Consider the following 15,222-nt stretch of genomic DNA (forward strand, 5'->3'; position numbering starts at 1 on the left):
CCAACAAACAACTGTACGCGGGCTGAATGTCCATAACATAGAAGATGATATCGAACACCTCCGGACCTATCTTCACCGGCAAGGTGACTTCCCCAAAAACAGAACGTTTGGATCCGTCAAATGCACGAACAATCAGGTCACTCGGAGTGAGCACAACCCCTTCAACAGCTATCTTCTTCAGAATCTGCTTAGGTAGCACATTCAGCGACGAGCCAGTGTCTACCAACACGTGAGACAAAACAGCACCCTTGCACTCCATGGTGATATACAAGGCCTTATTATGATTACGACCCTCAGCCGTCAAGTCCAGGTCAGTGAACCCCAAACCATTCCTGGTGCTCACGTTGGCAATCACTCCCTCCAGTTGGTTGACAGAAATCTCCTGAGGCACGTAAGCCATATTCAGCATCTTCAACAAGGCGTTACGATGTGCCTCAGAGCACAGAAGCAAAGAGAGGATTGAAATCTTGGACGGAGTCTGATTCAGTTGGTCTACAATCTTGTAGTCACTCTTCTTGATTATTTTCATGAACTCCTCCACGTCTTTCTCAAATGAACCCTCAGGCACCTCCTTCTGAGCCGGCTCTTCATCAACCACTACCTGTTTGCCCTTAGCCTTGGCGAGTGCCTCGGCATTGTTGTCTCTTAACGGTTGTGGAGCAAACAAACGCCCACTGCGAGTAAACCCTCCTGGTCCACCAACATTGTCCACAACGGGACTCATAACCACAGGAGTTTTACTAGGCACACTGATTGTCACAGGAGACTGATTAACTGGTCGGGTCTGATTCTCAGCCCTTCGGTTGCTGCGATAAGCATTGTCGTATTCCCACGGCACAACCCTGCTATCAACGGCCCTTCTGACCGGCGCAACAATGGTAGTCGGATTACTGGCGGTTACTGGTGCAGAGATGGTAACAGGCGTACCACTAGTTGCAGATGCATCAACAGCGCTCTGACCACGTCCTTCAGACGGTTTGAAGTAAATAGTGACAGTTGACACTGACCCACGATCTCTATCAGCCCGGACAAACTGAACACAGCCCTCGTCAATCAAACTCTGAATACCAGCCCACAACTGCACACAACCGTTCTCAGAATCAGCACAATCAACACAACTCTGATCACAGCCCGGGTAAACACCTCCATCCAACAAACGGCCCTTTACAACCAGCAAAGAAGTCTGAACATCTTCAATACTGACCACAAGATCTCCAGCTTCTGCCCCTTCGATACTATTCACTCGGTGCGTACCATGCGGCGGCATAGGGTTATTTACAACATTCGGCACAGGAGCAAAATTGATAGTTTTAGCGTCAATTAAGTCCTGGACTTTATGATGAAAAGCCCTGCAGTTCTCAATGTGGTGTCCCGGCGCACCAGAATGAAAGTCACAACGTACGTTGGCATCATACCCAGGTGGTATTTTTGTCAACGACGCCATTGTCCTCAATTCAACAAACCCTAGTCTGAGCAACTCAGGCAGTAACTCAACATAGGTCATTGGCAGTGGATCAAAACATCGATCAGGCATCCTCTGCCTTGGCTGATACGGACGTTGCTGTTGTTGTTGTTGTTGTTGTGGCATTTATTGTTGAACTCTCTGTTGTTGCGGTTGTTGACGTTGTTGGGGCGCTGGAATTGTGACAGCAGCAACCTGACGATATTGATTTCTGTTCGGATTTCTGCGGTGTTGAACCGCATTAGTTTCACCCTCTCTCCGACGAGGTGCCCCAGCAAAAGGTTTCTTAGAAGACGAGGACCCCACATCTTGAATTTTACCAGCTTTAATCAAACTTTCTATCCTCTCACCGCAAATCACTACATCTGAAAAGCTACCGAATGGGCAGCTCTCCATCCGGTCCATGAAGACACCTTGTAGAGTACCGATGAACATATCAGTAAGTTCCCTCTCCAGCATAGGGGGTTGTACTCTAGCAGCCAGTTCACGCCACCTCTGGGCGTACTCCTTGAAGCTCTCTCCGGATTTCTGACAAAGACTCTGCAGCTGAGTCCGGCTCGGCGCCATGTCCATATTATGTTTATATTGCCTCAAGAAGGCCTCACCCAGATCCCTCCATCAGCGGATAGAATCTCTCTTCAGTTCCATGTACCAATCCAAGGAAGCCCCAGATAAGCTATCCTGGAAGAAGTACATCCACATTTTCTCATCATCGATGTAAGCGGAGATCTTCCGATAATAAGCTTGCACATGGGTGCGAGGGCAAGAAGTACCATTGTATTTATCGAATGAGGGCGCTTTGAATTTGTAAGGAATCCTCAACCCTTCTACTAGACCCATGTTGGTCACGTCGAAACCCAAGGAATTCTGACATTCCATGGCTCTAATTTTCTCAGCAAGGGCATCAACTTTATGGTCCCTCTCTTCAACCCTTCCAACAACCTCATCATCTTCACTCAGCAGTGTGAACATGTCCTCTTGTCTATCAACAATCGGAGCAGGATGACGAACTGGAGCCCGGGTAGCTCTAGCATTGACAGTCTCTGCAGCAAGAGGTTGTCCGTTGATTCTGATCCCCCTTAACTCATCACCCACAGCATAGTCGTTGGCGGGAGGAGCTGCATTAACATTCTCATGAATAGGTACGCCCACTGGCGAAGCTCGGTTGGACTGCGGAACCACGGTCTCTTGTCTCTGAACCAAGGCTCGAAGTTCTTCTTGACCTTGCGCAACCCCTTGCATCATCGTCATAAACTGGGCCATGTTTTCCCTCATCTCAGCCAACTCCGTCTGAACTTGATCCATACTTCTCTGTTGATTGAGTCTGGTTGAATAACGATGCGGTCTCTGATCAGCTATCCTGCCTGACACAGGAACCAGAGTGAGAAGTCTCGATCAAGAACAACTGTAATGCAAAAATGATATATGTATGATGCGTGTGATGCTTATGCAGGTTAACTTTTTTCATGCATTATTATATATTTTTTTTGAAAATAAACATGCTATGATGCAAATGATGGAGCCATGACTGGTCGGCTGAGTATCTCGGACCACAGGATCAAAGCTTCGGCTTGAACTCGGAACCACAAATTCATCTGAAACCCAGAGTCATCTGAACCCATACTTCTGAACCAAGTCAACATCTGAGCAAGAAACCTCAAATTCAGCCCAGGGATCTGAAATAAACGGAACCCTCTGATCAATACCAGGGTCAAACCTCCGACGTCCAGACATAAAGATCCATAGATCCGGCTTAAGGTCACCAGCACAGCATCACTGGCAGAAACCTGTACTTGCAAGAATCAAACCCTCCTCTCACAGGTGAATTCTAACAAGGTCACCCTAAGGCGGACAATAGTCTCGACAATCGGGCAAAGATACTCAACGGGTTTGCCCTTTCGGGTGTGCCGTTGTAGCTCTCTTAAGATCGTCTAAACCAAAGATCCGGGAAAGAACGGTCACTGAAGTCAATAGCTCAGATGAGATAACCCAACCTGAGTGGAATAACTCCAAACGGAAGGACTCTCTCAAATGAACCTCGTCCGGCTGTGGTGACACGTCTCCTCATCATGTCGTACAACATGTGAAGAAACATGAGACCACGCTAATCCTAGGTGTATACTCAGGCCTGGGTATTGGGCCTCACTCAGAACAGCCCCCCCCCCCCCAATCAGAGGAACCAACCTGTACAGAATCCAACATGATGACAGTATGATGCATGCGAACAGATATGCACATATATACAACATAATAATCATAAATGCAATAAATGAAACAGCAAAAGCAACCAAACCCTATCCTAGAGAGCGCTAGGACTGACTCGCTTAGGGAAGATGGACCAGCAAGAGGTCAACTTCTCTTTATCCCCAGCAGAGTCGCCAGCTGTCGCATTGCGCGAAAAACCGGCGAGAAAACAAAACAACAGAGCCGCCACCGTGCGTTATTTATCCCAAAAGAGGGCAAGGAAACGCTCGAAGTAAACCTGGAAAAGACATGGTCTCGCGACCAAAGAGAGATGAGATCGGGAGTCGGTTATGCGAAGGGAAGGTATTAGCACCCCTACGCATCCGTCGTACTCGACGGGATCCACGCACAAAAGGAAGGATAAAGGTTGCTAAACACTGCTCAAACATCACACACTGGCTGAAAGAGACACAGGAAAACAAAAGAAACTAACTCGGCAGGATATCGCATCCTGGGCCTACGTAGTCTGTCAGGCACAGACATCAGAGTCGACGTAGTTCAGGACTAGGGGAAATGTGCTCGCTAGGATGTCGCATTCTATGCATACGTATCTTCTCGGACTAAAGAAGAATCAGAGCACTCGTAGCTCAGCTAACACACGCCAAACAAAACCACACACAGGAAACCGACTGCCAATCGCTGGACTTACGTCAGACTCCACACAAACAGGCAAACATGGAAACCGAATGCCAATCGCTGGACTTACATCAGACTCCGAACCAAACAAACACACACTGAAAACCAAATGCCAATCGCTGGACTTACATTGGACTCCAAGCACACAACAATAGGATACGGAATGCCAATCGCTGGGCTTACATCCAACTCCTAACACACACAAGGGACAAAAACAAAAAGGGCGCCCGGAGAGATCAGCTCATCTCCTGCCTACGTACCTCATCTGGTATGAGGATCAGGGCTACGTAGTTCCCCTACGCAGGGACAAAGCACTAGCCTAACCAGATACAAAGGGAGACACAAACTACTAGGGAGACTACGACTCGAGCCTAGAAGTTGTCATGCATACGATCCCTAAGTTAAGGTTGCTATCTAACTTGCACAGGGAGCAAGCTATCCTAAACAGCACAGGCAAAGCAATCATCACACAAATAGAACACACTATATACAAACAAAGTGGGCTCACAGAAGGTTAGGCCGTGAAACACAAGCCAACTGGAATCGGGTGAAGTTAGCTCTTAACCCTAACATTGAGAGTTAGGGTGAAGCAGATGAAATGGGAAGTGAGAGGTGTGCCTCACAGCTCTTATCCCTAGCCTGGGAGAGCTTGACTCAAATAGAAGGTGTGGGAGTTCAGAAAGCAGGAACTCTTCTATCCACATGACTGACTCAACAAGGATCTTGGGTTAATATCCACAATGCATCAACATGTAATGTGAGCAAAGGGATGATACACTGACTAGCAGGAGATGGACTACACATCTCTTTTATCTGCCAATTGCCTTATCAAAGGACTTTTCCTACTTGGCACAAAAATAAACAAACACAAGCATTACCTCTTAAGGAGGACTTCAGACAGGTGCCTGCCCAAGTAATAGGACAGGTCTTCCAGACTACATGAAGTCAGAGACATTATACCTCAATGCTTATGCAATCAAGCAAAGCAAAAGCAAGTTCACAATGAACTCAAGCAACTAAAGTACCTGAAAACAATCCAACTCAGTCAGTACACAACTCAAAAAAGTCAAACAGACAGTTATTAGTCAACAATCCACAAACAATGCACCAATGTGCAAGGCACAAGCTCAACTCAAATGAGCTAAAAGCCACCTTGTTGGAGAAACAGAAGTGGAATTGGTTGATTCAGGTCCTGGAAAGCAGAAACAGATGATCTCCAATGCTTAAATGGATGAGTGGATGAAGAACAATAGCTTAATCTTGCTCGATCTGTCCAGAAATTCCAACTGCCATTGATGGATGTAAGCTTCAATAGTGCTCAAATCTACATGAAATCCTTCGAATCCTGCTTCAGTCCATCTCAATTATGCTTGTGGATGATGATTCAATCAAGGAAATAGCAATGTGTATGAAAAAAATTGAAGAAAAGTTGAGAGAAAAATTTGTGAAGATTGGATCTAGATCTGAATTCTGGTGTTGTTAATCCAATTTATGTTATGATTATGCTATATATATGATGTGCTAATGAAACTCTTAATCACAATTAAGCCAATGCAAGTGGATTAAGTGAAAGCCAAGTGTAATGCCAAATTTACAAATGCACCCTTATGTATGTAATGCAATGCTACAGTACACGAAATTATGTGGAAATTCACTTAAAATGCTATGTAGAAGCCAAATGCAATGCTAGGAAGTGAAAACAATGCACAATTTTTGAATTTGGAATTTCCCTCCAAAATTCAAATGAAAAGTCAAATATTTTTGCAATGCAAATGCATGGTTTATGATGCATGTATTGGATAGTGCATGTCAAGACATGAATGTACAAAAAAGAATCACTCCAATTGGCCTTATGGTTTGAAAGTTATGCATGCTTGAAGTTCAAATTAACTTGGCAATGATTTATCCATATATTTTCAACCATACATGAGAAATTCATGTTCTTGGACTTTTTGGAAAGGTGAGAGCAATATCTTCAACTTTTATGTTGGACAAAATTTCATTTTAAGCTTGCTTGATGATGTAATCTTGAGGAGAAAACCTTTCCATTTTTGGCAATTTCAAATTACAGGTCACTTATTATTTTTGGAAACTTTTCATCTGACCTCAAATTCTTCAATGTTGATGTTTGAAATGTCAAATGAGACTTGTATGGACATGAATGAGGCCTCTCTAACCATCTCCCACCTTCAAATCCATGATTGAATGCACAGTTGACTTTGGTTGACTTTCTAGGGTTTCAGATTAATTGCATCTTGACTGATGATCTCTGAACATCCAACCTTTGGCCAAACCACTTCAAAATGATCCTTAGGTCTCATGGACTCATTGAACCAACCCTAGGGCTTTGCTTCAATAGGAAATGCCCTTGCTTGCTTGCACAACTGGATCTCCTGACCAGTCTTGACTGATGACTTGCACTAGGCAATGGACAATGCAATGCTATGCAGTGGACAATGCAATGCTAATGACCTAAAATGAAAATGAATGTACAAAATGGTGGGTGCAGATTTGAGGTGCTACAAGGTGCATTGCCTATTTAAGAAAACTTAAGGCTTCAAATTCATAATCAATTGGCTTCTGAAAGCAAGAGGAAGAGAAATAAAGCAAATCCATATCAAGATCAAGTGGAATTAGATCAACTCGAAGGTGATTTTTCAGAAACTTCTTCTCTTCGATTCTCTCTCAATTCTTCACTATTCTTGTTGATTTTTGGTTGTCTGAAGTACTATCAATGTATGCAAGAAGATTGAGTTGCTTTGAGGTCAAATCAAAGCAACTCAGTTCATGATCTTCAAAATTCAAATCCCTGTATCTTTTTATATACTTGGAATTGGATAAAGCTGGGGCTAGATTCGAGCTCCTGAGCATTTTTTCTTTAAATCCATGTCTTGCTTTTTATCATTTTGGTGATGGTTGATGGTGGACTAGTCCGGTGAGGTCCACCAGAGAAGAAGACCGGAGCTCTGGCTCCGGTGATGTGTTGTCATGCATCTCAACCATAGGATCCAGTTCAAATGTTTTAATCTCGTGCGTTGCTTTTGATTACCATGTGTGTGGTTCAGTTGACCAGGGAACAGGTGGAATGCACACTTATCACCATCTGATCTGCCACCTCAATTAATGAGGGAGATCAGATGGTTCTCAATTTTTGAATTTCTTATTATTTCATTTAATTGCTTATTTTTAATTAATTCATATTAATTTCATTATTAATCCAAAAAATATGGGACTTTCCCCAAAAAAATTCAAATATTTTTCTCTTTCATTTTCTGAATTAAAATTATTTTTTGGATTAGTTTTGATATATTTCATGATTTAATTACTTTTATGCATATTTTTAATTATTTAAAAATACTTATGACTTTTCAAAAATAATGAAATTTTTTGTCCAAGGTCCTTTGACCTTGTTCGACCTATGATAAATCTCTTGGCCATTTATTTGGTGTTTTGAAGAGTTTTTAGGGTTTTGATCAAATATACTTTAATTTAAATGCATTTTAACTTTATTTTTAAATGTTTAATTGTGTAGAAATTATGTTGAGCCATTTTTTTTGACTTGTGAAACTTGACTATGTGTTTGGGCCTTGGTCAAGGTTGATTTGAATTTTGTTGGATTAAAATCATTGGATTTAGGGGATTGATGAAATGTACATTTCATATCCCAAAATGAATGAATGATTTTAATTTGATAAAAATTTTCCCATGACTAATTTGTGTTTGTCTCATTTCCCCTCCCTCTTCATCTTCAATCTCATTCTATCCCATCCCTCTCATTGACAAATGAAGTCTCACTATCCTAAGGTGTGGTTCATCAATAACTTTGTGTTAGATGAACCAATATAAGTATGGATGGGATTAGATGCATCCTTTGATCATTTCCTGTTTGTGTGTGGTATGTTTTAGGAGTATGCTCCATTATACCATATCTCTAACATGCATTAACACCAAAATTTCTATTGCTCGGCCTCAGATAGTTGTGACTTTTACATAAGTCTAATCACGATTGCTTAACATAGCGCTAAATTTTGACCCAAAAGGCATATCATTCTAGTAAGTGAGATTGTAAGTCTCCCCTCTTTCATGGTATTATATGGAAACTTTGCCTTTTTTCCTTACTTTGGAAGATGTCTTGGTTCAAGGATCCATGCTTGTGAATAGAGGATTGAGTGTTCTCCAAAGAATGACTTAAACAACTAAAAAACAAAACTTCACTAACATCTAATCAAATAATAATTTGACTAACCTTTTAATTTCAAGCCATTTATTTAATGCACTTTAAATTCAAGCCATTTATCATTTGTCACTTTACATATCATTTAACTTGTTTATGCTAATATCTTTTTCAGTTTGCTCACTTGAGCCATATATTGTGATTGTATATATTTGTTTGTGTATCTTGTTTGTGTTTGTGGTCTTAGGACCTTAAAATACTTAATAAACAACAAAAACCCTAAAACATGCTTGTGTGGACTATTGGATTTGATCCGAGCTTTGGACTTAGAATTAGGCAACATTCCCTATGCAAAGGACTTGGCCAATGCTAACATTTCAGAAACCAAGTTCTCGTGATTCAAGTTTTCATCTGATACAAGTATTGAGATCCACTCGAGTTCATCTTCTACATGGTCTTGATGCAAATGTTACTTTGAACCCGTGTCTAATTCCTTATTCTGAGCCATTCAAGGAGTATGTCATCTGATACATGGGAAGATTAAGAGAAGACTTTGAAGTTTCTAGCTTGGATGTGGCTATCTTTATTTGATACCTTGCTCTTCATCTTGCTATTTGTTTATTGATATTGCTTTATTCCAAAGTCCAAAGGAAAACTGGGTTTCTATATGACATTCTTGTCTATTGGATTGCATCCCGTTGGTAAGATCTTTTCAACTTTTAACTTTTAATTTTGTGCTTAGGATTAGTCTCTTCATCTCCTCCCATTTCTTAAATTTTAAATCTCTCCCCCCTTTACAAAATCTTCTTTGCTTGTGATTTCTAAACTTAGACTTTATTGCAAACTAGAAACTCTGGCCTTATGCCATTGCGTTTTTACACTCTTTTCTTAATCAAACTTGTAAATGAACTTAACCATATTGACTTAAAATTTCAAAAGAAAAAAAAAACTAACACTCATTCAAACTCTTTTAGGCCTTTTGTGCCTCTTTTAAATTTAAAATTTTGATTAAAAGCAATCCACTCGCTTTGAAATTGATACCACGAACTACGAGGTTTTGATCCCTCATTTTTATGTTGGTACGTAGGCACAAGTTCGAAGGTCTTGTCAAACACAAAAGTATAATTAATAAATTCTTTTCTCATCCCCACACTCTATTTTTCTCAAACATCTTTATACCAAAAACACATTCACACATAAAAAAGGGCTCCCTAGGAGTACCTAGGACACTTTGGGTGTTAACACCTTCCCTCTGTGTAACTAACCCCCTTACCTGTAATCTCTGGCATTTTATTAGTTTTGATTTGAAAAATTCTTATCTTTGGGTTTTGTTCGTACTTTACCTTTTTCTTTTGGAAACAATAAAAACGCGATAGCGACTCTGGATTTATTGACGTTAAGTTTATCCATAGCTTAATAGTCATGAATTTACCGCTACAGAAATTAAGTGGCAACTCTGCTGGGGAGTAGTCTCCAATGGGTTTAGCCTACTTTTTTATGTATATATATTTGTATATTTGATGTTTGTATATTTGTTTGTATAATATAATCTGCCTGTTGTGCTTGGTGATCTCTGGGTGGTGAAATAATTTATAACCCGAACTTGAGTGCAATTAAGATACGATGATGGTATAGTCATGTTCGACTTGTGTGGAGTAGTCCTTAACAAGTTGGCTTGAGACTCATCTACTCAGTGGAGACCCTTTTGGAGCTATTGATGTCACACAAGTTATTTGTGGTTAGGCATTACTTTATCTGATTTGGGGTCCGAGAAGCTGATGATCGTAGAAAATTTAACCCAACTTGGCCTATTTAGAACGTAGTGGGGAGACTGTTCAAGTGTAGACTTGATAACAGTTGTTACGCGATACTACACCCAGACGAGTTTCTCTTGAGAATATTATGGGTTGATGAGTCAGTCATCCTAACTTGTAATATCCGATAGATGGAATTAAGACTCTGGGAACTTTTTAGAACATGATCTACAGGTTTTTATCCTTAGTACACTCCTTTAGGATGGTTCTTAACCTGACTCTATGCCCGTGACTCACAACAAACCCTTGATTCTTGGTTGATCCAATCAAGTCTTGTCAATATCAATGGAACTTGGGTGTTGATAAAATAAAAACCATAATCCATCAAAATGGATAATTGACCTTGACAATGACTTGATTCACCCCTTGACATTTGCTTGTTTGCCTTGTGTGTGATCCCTTATTTGTGATTATTGCATTCATGCATTCATGCACATCATAACATTCATCACATGAAAAGTAACTTCAAGTAACTGAGGTTTTATTTGCAAATATTTTCAGACCATGGACTGTGGACGAAGGAACACTAAGAAGTACAGTTTCAGATGTCCCGACTTGAAAGAGCTAAGGAAGTTATCATCTTTTGTATTAGATCCCTTGGACTTCAAGCAACATCATGGGAAGCTTCTATTTGTATTGTCTATTGATATGGTTGAAGGACTCTTGAGTGTGTTGGTTCAGTTTTATGATCCTCTCTACCATTGCTTCACTTTTCCCGATTATTAGCTTATGCCTACGTTAGAGGAATACACCCATCTCTTGGGAATACCTGTTTCTGACAAGCTACCTTTCAGTGGATTGGAGGAGATTCCCAGATCTCATATTATAACTGAAGCTCTTCATCTGAAGAAGTCTGAGATTGAGGCTTATTGGGTGAAGAAAGGAGGAATATTTGGGTTGACTTTTGAGTTTCTCATTGGGAAAGATATTTCCTTTGCTCAAGTCGGTGGTGTGGATGCTTTTGAAGCCATATTTGTGTTGCTCATCTATGGTTTGGCTTTGTTCCCTAAGATTGACAGTCTTGTTGATGTTAATGCCATTAGAATCTTCTTGATTGGGAATCATGTGCCTACTCTGTTAGGTGATATGTATTTCTCTTTGCATTTGAGTAATTCTAAATATGGTGGAACTATTGTGTGTTATGTTCCTCTTCTGTACAATTGGTTTATTACGCACTTGCCTCAGACGCCTTCTTTTGTGGAAAACAAACAATGTCTACGGTGGTCTCAGAGATTTATGTCGCTCACTAATGATGATATTGTTTGGTATGATTCTTCATTGAGTAGCTTGGAAATTATTGATAGTTGGGGTGAATTCTCTAATGTACCCCTTATTGGTACACAAGGGGGAATCAACTACAACCCTACTTTGACTCGTCGTCAACTTGGGTTCCCCTTGAGAGACAAACCTAATAACACTCAGTTAGAAGGTCTTTTCTATCAAGAGGGTAAAGATCCCCAACATTTGAAGCAGAAGATGGTGCATGCTTGGTATAATGTGCATAGGAAAGGAAGATCCGAGCTTGGTCCGTGCAACTATGTAGCTTTGGAAGCTTACACTGTTTGGGTGAAGAAAAGAGCTTTGGAGTTGAAGATGCCTTATGCTTGTGAGAGAACTATATCTATGGTTGTGGATGAACCATTAACTCTCCCTAACCAAGATCTAGAGGAGTTGGAAGACGCACTCGCCAAGATGAAGCAAGAGAAGGATATGTGGAAGGAGCGGTTTCGTGCTTTGAGCCAAAAACATGAGGAGTTGCAGCTTAAGTCACAGGATAAATACGCACTTATTGAACTTCTTCAAGACCAAGCAGTGAAGAGACAAAGAGATCCAAATGGTCCATCTTCCTCTAGTATGCCTCATCCTTCCGGTGCTTGGAAGAAGATTATTGACCAGCTCGTCCTTGAGAAGGCTCAGATGAAGACTTCTTTTGAGCCCGAGATTCAATGCATCCGAAGGAAGTATGCTCCAGTAGCTAGATCATCTGACATTTAGGGGATCCTTAGGATGATTAGTTTCCTTTTCTCTTGTCTTTCTATTTTGGTTTCTGAAATTATACTCAGTGTAATCCTTCCAAATTATATGAATAAAAGAGATTTTTATGGTCAATCAAATTGTTATTATTATTGTATATTTGAAAATAAAATAGTATGTTCCTTGAAAATAAAAACAATAAAAAACATTGCATTTCATGCATCATTTGCATAAACAGGTTTCTTCTGCCAAATGTCTTATCGGTTATTCTTCTGTGCTTCAGCCAAGGTGACTCACCGATACAACACTCACGCCAATCAACTGAGAATCATGGAACATTTGGAACAAGAGAACCAAGAACTGAAGGATGAGATTGCTCGTTTAATAGCTATGATGGAGTATGTTCTAGCTGCTCAGAGTCAGTCTTCTCCAACGCCTGCAACTCCTCCTCCTCAGAGGACTGCCATCTCAGAGGTTGCTACCTCAACTATGTCTGCTACACAATTTGCTGCGACTATGCCTGCCGAGTTCCCATGGGGAATGCCACCGAATTTTATGCCTGAAGGGTTTGTGCCTACTTTTGCTTCCATGTCGGCATCTAGCACGATCATGTTTGTGTCGCCTCCAGTTATTCACACTCTGCCTCGTGTTGAGGACACCATCTACCATTTCGAGCCGTTTGAGGGTCCGGATGTTTATGAGAAGATGGATGAGATGAAGGATCAGTTCCTTGAGCTGCGAAAGGAATTGAAGACTCTGGGAGGTAAGGACCTATTCAGTAAGAGTGTTGTTGAACTTTGCTTAGTACCGAATGTCAAGATCCCAATGAAGTTCAAAGTCCCTAACTTTGAAAAGTATAAGGCAAATACCTGTCCGCTGAGCCACCTCGTCATGTATGCCAGAAAAATGTCAACTCAAACTGATAATAATCAGTTAATAATTCACTACTTCCAAGACAGTCTGACTGGTGCCGCTTTGAGGTGTTACATGGGGCTAGATAGTGCAAGTGTTCACACATTTAAGGATTTGGGTGAAGCTTTTGTAAAGTAGTATAAGTACAACGTGGACATGGAGCCTAATAGAGACCAGTTGAGGTCTATGTCTCAAAAGGACAAAGAGACAGTTAAAGAGTATGCCCAGAGGTGGAGAGAGCTTGTTGGTCAGATCAATCCTCCGTTGGAAGAGAAAGAGATGACCAAGATTTTCCTTAAGACCTTGAGTTCGTTTTATTACGAACGAATGATTGCTAGTGCCCCCAGTGATTTTACCGAAATGGTAAACATGGGGATGAGATTAGAAGAAGGAGTCTGAGAGGGACGTCTGTCTAAGGAAGAGGTGTCAACTAGTAAGAAGTATGGAAGCAATTTCGCTAGAAAGAAGGAAGGTGAAACCAATACAGTGTCAGTAGGGAGGCAGAGAAGGCCTCATGTCAAATGAAATACGCAAACCCGTTAGCATCATCACCAAGTCTCGTCAGTTATTCCGGTATTTTCAAACAATCAATCAGTGCCAGTTCAACAACAACGTCAACAACAAACACAACAAAGAACAAACAACAACAACAACAATAATCAACAACAACAAAGTTTCGAGAGGAAGAAGGTATCTTTTGACCCTATTCCTATGACGTACGCCGAGCTTTATCCGTCTTTGGTTCTCAAGAACCCACTTCAGCCAAGAAATCCGCCGCAAATTCCAGAACCACTTCCATGGTGGTATAAGCCAGAACTTCGTTGTGCCTTTCACCAAGGAGCTCCCGACCATGATATTGAAAACTATTACCCATTGAAGTATGAGGTCTAGATGTTAGTTAAGAGTGGGATGGTGTCCTTTGAGGACCGCACGCCAAATGTGAAAGCTAATCCGTTGCCTGCTCATGGTAATTCCTCTGTCAATATGGTAGATGGTTGTCTAGGAAGTTTCAGATTGTTCGATGTGCGACGTATTCGTCGGTCCTTGGTAAAGATGCATAAGACCCGGTGTACCATCAGTGATTGTGAGCACGACCATGAAGCTTGTGCAATTTGCAGCATAAACCCCCGTGGGTGTTCAATTGTCAAGAGAGATATCCAGAAGTTGATAGATAAGAATGTAATCCAAATTCAACAATCAAGGGATATAAATGATGTGAATGTTATAGTACCAGTGTTTAAAACCCCTGAGCGGGTAGTGATTTAGTTTGATAATGGTAGCAGTGACAGCGTCAATAGATCGGTATCACCGTTAGTAATACGGTTAGCGGGCCACCTCCCATATGCATCCGATAGAGTTGTTCAGTACCAATATAATGCACCAATGTTAGAGAATGGTCAAGAGGTTCCGTTGCCTATGACCAATTCTGTTGTAAACATTGCTGATGTTACGAATGTGACCCGTAACGGTCGTGTTTTTGAACTCGTTTTCCCGAAAGATGTAGAAGATGTGTCCGTTGGTAAGAAGGTTGATGTGTCTGTGGTGAATCCGGTTAGTGCTCCAATGTGTCAGTCTGGTGAATCCAGCAAATTAAAGCTTAATGATGATGATGAGGTACTGAGATTAATAAAGAAAAGTGAATTTAATATGGTGGAGCAGCTGCTCCAAACTCCATCGAAGATTTCAGTGTTGTCTCTGCTCATGAATGCTGAAGCGCATAGAGAAGTATTGCAAAGGATGTTGGAGAACGCCTACGTCGAGCATGATGTGATTGTTGATCAATTTGACCACATTATGGCTAACATTACTTCCTGCAACAACTTGAGTTTCTGTGATGAAGAACTTCCCGAGGAAGGCAGAAATCACAATCTGGCACTACATATATCGATGAACTACAAGGAGGATGTGTTGTCAAATGTGTTGGTTGATACCAATTCTTCTCTCAACGTACTCCCAAGATCAACTCTATCCAGATTATCCTATCAAGGCGCTCCGATGAGGTATGG

Source organism: Lathyrus oleraceus, chromosome 1 (assembly GCF_024323335.1).
Source record: "Lathyrus oleraceus cultivar Zhongwan6 chromosome 1, CAAS_Psat_ZW6_1.0, whole genome shotgun sequence".
Classification (NCBI taxonomy): Eukaryota; Viridiplantae; Streptophyta; class Magnoliopsida; order Fabales; family Fabaceae; genus Lathyrus; species Lathyrus oleraceus.